Raw genomic sequence first — 6,000 nt, forward strand, 5'->3', positions numbered from 1 at the left:
CCAGGTGAGCATCCTACTGTGTCTCTGGAGGAAACTGTTACATTGGTAGACCTTAGCGAGCTGCCACCTGGTATTCACTCTTGTGTCGTCCTGTAGTCCCCTCACCTTGATTCTAGAATGATGCTATGGCCAGCTTTAATCAATAAGATGTGGTGAAAGTGACGCCATGGTAATTCCAGTCCCCCCCAACCTAGAAACCAGGCAAGTTTTGCACTCTGGGGATTCCTGAGACACCATATAGGAAATTCAACTAATTCAGCTACCCTGCTGCAAAAATAAAATAAAATAACAAGGAGAGGCCATGCAGAAAGGGAGAGTCCTGAGATTACGCAGAGAGAGAGAGAGAGAGAGAGAGAGAGAAGCCAAAATGTCCCAGCTGAGCCCATTCTCCAATCACTTCACTGGCTGGATGCAGCCACACAAGCAACCATCAACAAGACCAGCGGAAGAACCACTCAGCTAATCCCAGCCAGAGTGCAGAATGTGAGCAAACAGAACAGTTTTTATGAGTTGATCACTTTTGTAATGCTTTATTATAAAACAGTAAGTACCTGGAACACCTGGTCTATGTGCTTGGCTCTTATTTCCCTAGGATAAATATCTGCCCAGTTTGCTTAGGAATTAAGGAATTTCCAGGACACAGGACTCTTAGTGCTAACACTGGGAAAGTTCTGAGCAAATTTGGATGGGTCCTACTTATAAAACTCCAAGTAAAGAGGTTTATTTCAGAGAGATTTAAAAAAAAAATCCACCTCTTGGTCAACATTCAATGGAAAAGGCTATGCTCAGAAACCAGGAATTTGAGTCACCTCCCTCAAACAGGGGCCTTTGGAGCTGAAATTGTTATACTGAGTGTCAACTCGATTAAATTGAAGGATACAAAGTATTGATCCTGGGTGTGTCTATGAGGGTGTTGCCGAAGGAGATTAACATTTGAGTCAGTGGGCTCAGAAAGGCAGACCCACCCTTAATCTGGGTGGGCCCAATCTAATCAGCTGCCAGCTTGGCTAGAATAGAAGCGGGAAGAAAAATGTGAAAAGAGAGACTGGCCAGATCTCCCAGCCTACATCTTTCTCCCATGCTGGATGCTTCCTGCCCTAGAACATCAGACTCCAAGTTCTTGAGTTTTGGAACTCAGACTGGCTCTCCTTGCTTCTCAACCTGCAGACAGCCTATTGTGGGACCTTGTAATCGTGTGAGTTAATACTTTAAAACTCATATGTACATATATATACACACACACACACATTTATATATCTCCTACATACATATATCTATACATACACACACATATATACACACATTATATATATATACACACATAATATATATACACACATTTTATATATATATATATATATATATTTTTTTTTTTCGTCAGTTCTGTCCTTCTAGAGAACCCTGACTAATACAGGGTTCAGAATCTTAGCTCTACCTCGGGATCTTGACTATGAGGATACAAGTCTCAGAATGCTGGAATACACCAGAAGTGTTCTAGACAATATCAGTCCATTGCCACTCTTGCACTGTGAGCCCCAGAGCCATCTACACTGGTTTTAGATACAGCTGCCTCTGCAGACATCAGTGCCCTCTCTCTGTCAGGCAAGGGACGGGAGTTCCGAGTACCAGAATTACTTTTTCTCTGCTTCCTTAGAGCTCAAGCCCTCAGCCTCCAAAGTACCAGCTTTTGTCTGTCCTGTAATTATTCCCACCCCACCCACCCACATTTTTGGAACTCAATAAATATATTTTAAAATAAATTTGCAAACGGTTAATTTTCCTTATTATTCAGATGCCCAAATCTAGTTCTGTAATGTGGGTGGAAAAGGGAGGCTTGTCATTTCTTGATAATTCTACTTGGAATACACGCTGAGCATATTAAAACGTTGTTACATGCAAACTGTCATCAAAACTTTTCACTCCAACAGAAAGGTAAATTGGTGTCCACTTTTAGGTTGCCAGGTGACTCATTCTAGCCATTCTGGAATATTGCCTAAGCACTTTAGCTGGTATTTAGTGGCTGTTCTGTAAATATTTGTTGGAAAATGCATGTATGCATGAGACTAGCTCATGAGCATCCATCATGCAAGATATGATGATATCTGGCATGCTAGAGGGGAGGGGTACCCACTCCTTAAGAACCCTGAGCTAGGATTCATGAATTCTTCCCCAACATCTCTTTAGAAACCTAAACCTGGCATGTTGGATTTACAAAGATGCATACAGCGGATGAATCTACTTTGCCAAATCTGATAATGCCGGTAAAAGAGACCCCTAAAACATGTGCCAATGTGTAGCTTTGTAGATCTTTATTTCCATTCTTCAATAATGTTGCTGAAACAGAGGTTGTGGGGGAGTGAAGGTCCCAACTACAATGACTTGAAACGTTGTTATTCCATACAGCAGAGTCTTTCTTCACATAAAATGTTATGTAAAACCCAAATATATTAATCACATGGGCCTCTCTGGTTGCAGAAAGCGTTGGGTTCCCAGAACCCCACCCATTAGGCCACTGTTTACTCCCCACACTCTCTAAGGGCCCTCTGCAGAACTGCAGCACTGCCCTGCCAAAGAAGGGGGGTCTACAGGACAAGATGATCTCAGCGGAACCATTCGACTCCAAAGTGATAGGACCATGATTTTATGCATACTTCCTTCATTCTCCAACCATAGGACATGCCCACAATTTCTTGATGGCTTGTACTTCTTCCCAGTATTGGCTATCCATTTTTCTCTCCCTTCAGTCAAGGAAAAATATGATCCGTCCAATCCTTATAGATTTACTGTTAATGAAAAGGAACCACAATTCTTTCTAATTTTGGGGACACACTTAGGCATCAAATTATATTCAATATTTACTTAGGTAGGGTTCACAAAAAGTATCACGACACCAACTCCAGATTTTCATCCATGCAAGGCAGAATTCCTGAGTCAATGTTCACTTCTGATTCACCTTTCTTCCTTCTAACTTGCATTTCAAATTGGCTGATAAATCAAAATGTGCAAAATGTGAATTATGAAAGGTACTGATAATGGATGGAATAGGCCCAAAATTACTACTGTATTATCACAGAACTCATTTTCCACGTGTTTTAATAGCACAGAAGTTTATCTCTCCTATCTTTATATCTTGGCAGTCCAATTTAGAGCCTTAGGGAATTCTAGGACTTTGCTAACACTCATAAGAATTATAATATAACACCATATATAATGTGATTTATATGCTAAAACATATTCCAATTAGCTACAGGTTTTTTCTAATTATTGGGTTCTTTGTGTCATTGTATAGATAATCGAAGAGATTCCATTTAAACATTCGCAGGAACCTAATTGAAATTGGGGTCTCAAATTATGACTACTTGTTATACTTACCTTTTTGTTCAAAGAATCAAATAACTTTTATTTTCTCTCACAAATGTTACTTGAAAATGGTAGTGTAAGAAGGATGTTTTTCAAAAATATATATTGACTGAGTATCTTCTACATTTCAGGTGAAAACCATCAAATATAGACTCAGTCATGCTTCAAATTAGGCCAAGAATATACATTTTAGCTCCACATATATTTTTACTAAATTGTGCCTGCATGAATACCCTCTTTCTTTCCCAATTTTACCAAATAGCTTTGTTTGTCTAAAACTAACACTTCCTAATACATTAATAATGCATCACTAATGTATCCTGAAATGCTAAATAGGAAACAAGAGCTTTGTTTTAAACAGTCATTGGCCACTAAAGAAAACAATGACACTGTCTTAAATTGCCTAATAACTTTAACATATTTCAATACCATCTTTGATGCTTTTATGCAAAGTAGATGCAAAACAACTCCTATACCTCAAACAAATTGCTTGTGCATCACTTAATAGCTTACAAACCAATTGAGAGGTCAGGGAGCAAAATAAAACAGAAATTCTAATTAGCCACAACTCTTTCTGAAGAAGGAGACAAGTTCCTGCAAATATTTGATGCTATTTTCCATCCACAAATAAGCTATAAAAATTCCATGTCAAATGCGAGAATCAGCACATTTGTGCTACTGAGAGCACCTTTGTAATTGCTTTTATAGCTCCAGCTTGGACAAACCCCAGCCTTGTAACAGTGAGCTACTTCAAAACCTTTTAACAAATGCTTAACTTTATCATATATTGGCAGAGACTTCTTTGGTTCAGGGGACCTATTTTTAGTTAAGTTGATCCACATTTATAATTTTGTATGAATATGGCTTTCTAGATGTGCCCACCTTTGCATGGCAGCTCCTGTGCCCTCACCCGGCTGTTTTCTGCCTCCTACCCTCCTTGAACACAAGGACTCTCCCAAAGCTGCTCCGGGAGCTGTGGCCACCAGCACAGTAGAGGGATTACCTTGCACCATGGGATCCCCCACTGCAATGTGCCACCACTCAGAGCCTTCACTTCAGCAAAAGCTCCTGGGTAATGGTGAAGCCAACTCACTGCTCACCCTCATCAGGATTAAGGGTATGATTCCATATGCAGGAAGCCTGGATTAATTATGGTGCTCTCCCTTATGGTAAACAGATCCCAACTTACTTGCAGTAGAGCCTCTTCCCTCTCCAGAGCCCACACAACCTTCTGGCTGGTCTTACATCTAAACTTTCCTCACTCTCTTTACTTCTCTTCTCTAAAGACCCCAACATGCTGCTGCTGGGAGCCGCCTCCAAGGAGATCAGGGAGTTAAGTAGTGACAGAGGGAGGAGTTCCTATTTCCGTTACTTTCAGTGCAACTGCTACAGTTCAGCATTAAAACTCAGGCCTAAAGCAGCTTCAGTGGGCTAATCTAGGAGGAAATCTGTTGTGGATGGAATCATGTCTCCTAAAAGGATATGTTGAAACCCTAACCCCAGGTACTTGTGAATATGACCTTTTTTGGAAATAGAGTCTTTACAAATATAAGTAAGATGTAAGTTAAGAGGAAGCCATACTGGAGTAGGGTAGTCCCTTAATCCAATATGATTGATGTCCGTAGGAGAGAAGAAACATGGATACAGACACACAGAGCGGAGAACACCATATGTAGATAGACATAGTGGGAAGGAGGTCATGTGATGACAGAAGCAGAGATTGGCGTTATAAAGTTGCTTGCCAAGGAACACCGCAGATTGCCGTCAGCCATAGGAGCGAGGAGAAAGGGCATAGTAGTGCTGACTCCTTGATCTTGGACTTCTGGCCTCCAGAACTGTGAATGAATAAATGTCTGTTGTTTCAAGCCAACCATTTTGTGGTACTTTGTTACAGCAGACCTGAATTAGAGAACTGATATGCAATCCAACCTGTTTCTTCTCAGAACAGGGCATCTCCGAAAATTCATCCCCCATCCAAATGACTGATCTTCATTAGTTCATTAGATCTCCAAAAACAAGATCTTCATTAGTTGGAACAGCCTGTGTTCATCTGTTGCTCTCTTTTGAAACAATGTATTTTTTTAAGTGTATGATTTGCCCATATTTTCCTTCTTAATTTAGTGGAAAAATCAGTAGGTTTCCAAGAAGCCTGTTTCCAGTTGGATTCTTGGGAAGCAGAGGCTGAGATGGAGTTTGGGTACACATTGATTACAGATCAACGAGCCTGTGACAGGAAGTGGGGGAAGCAGGATTGGCAGAGGAAGAAGTCCAGGCCAGCAAGGACTCCATCCTGAGCATTGCCAATAGAGTGTCCCCATCTGGCTGATGGGGCTGAGCTTTTACACCCTGCCCACCAATCATCCCAATGCATATGGCCAAGGAGAAGCGTGAGCACAGCTGCTGGAGCCAACCCTGAAGGTGCTGGCAGATGGAGGTGGAGGCTGCTGCTGACTGTTGAAGTGGCATAAGGGCAGCAGGCTAGTCCCCTACTCTCTGTGGTTCCAGTGTAGCGCTCTGAGCACATAGTAGGCACGTGTTCCTCAGTTCTCCTCCCCAAAATAGCATCTTCTGTTTCTTCGCCCTCCCATATTTTCATGCCTTATACCTACACTGAGATGTTTCTGAAGGTGTCTTAATACT

Source organism: Macaca nemestrina, chromosome 4 (assembly GCF_043159975.1).
Source record: "Macaca nemestrina isolate mMacNem1 chromosome 4, mMacNem.hap1, whole genome shotgun sequence".
Classification (NCBI taxonomy): domain Eukaryota; kingdom Metazoa; phylum Chordata; class Mammalia; order Primates; family Cercopithecidae; genus Macaca; species Macaca nemestrina.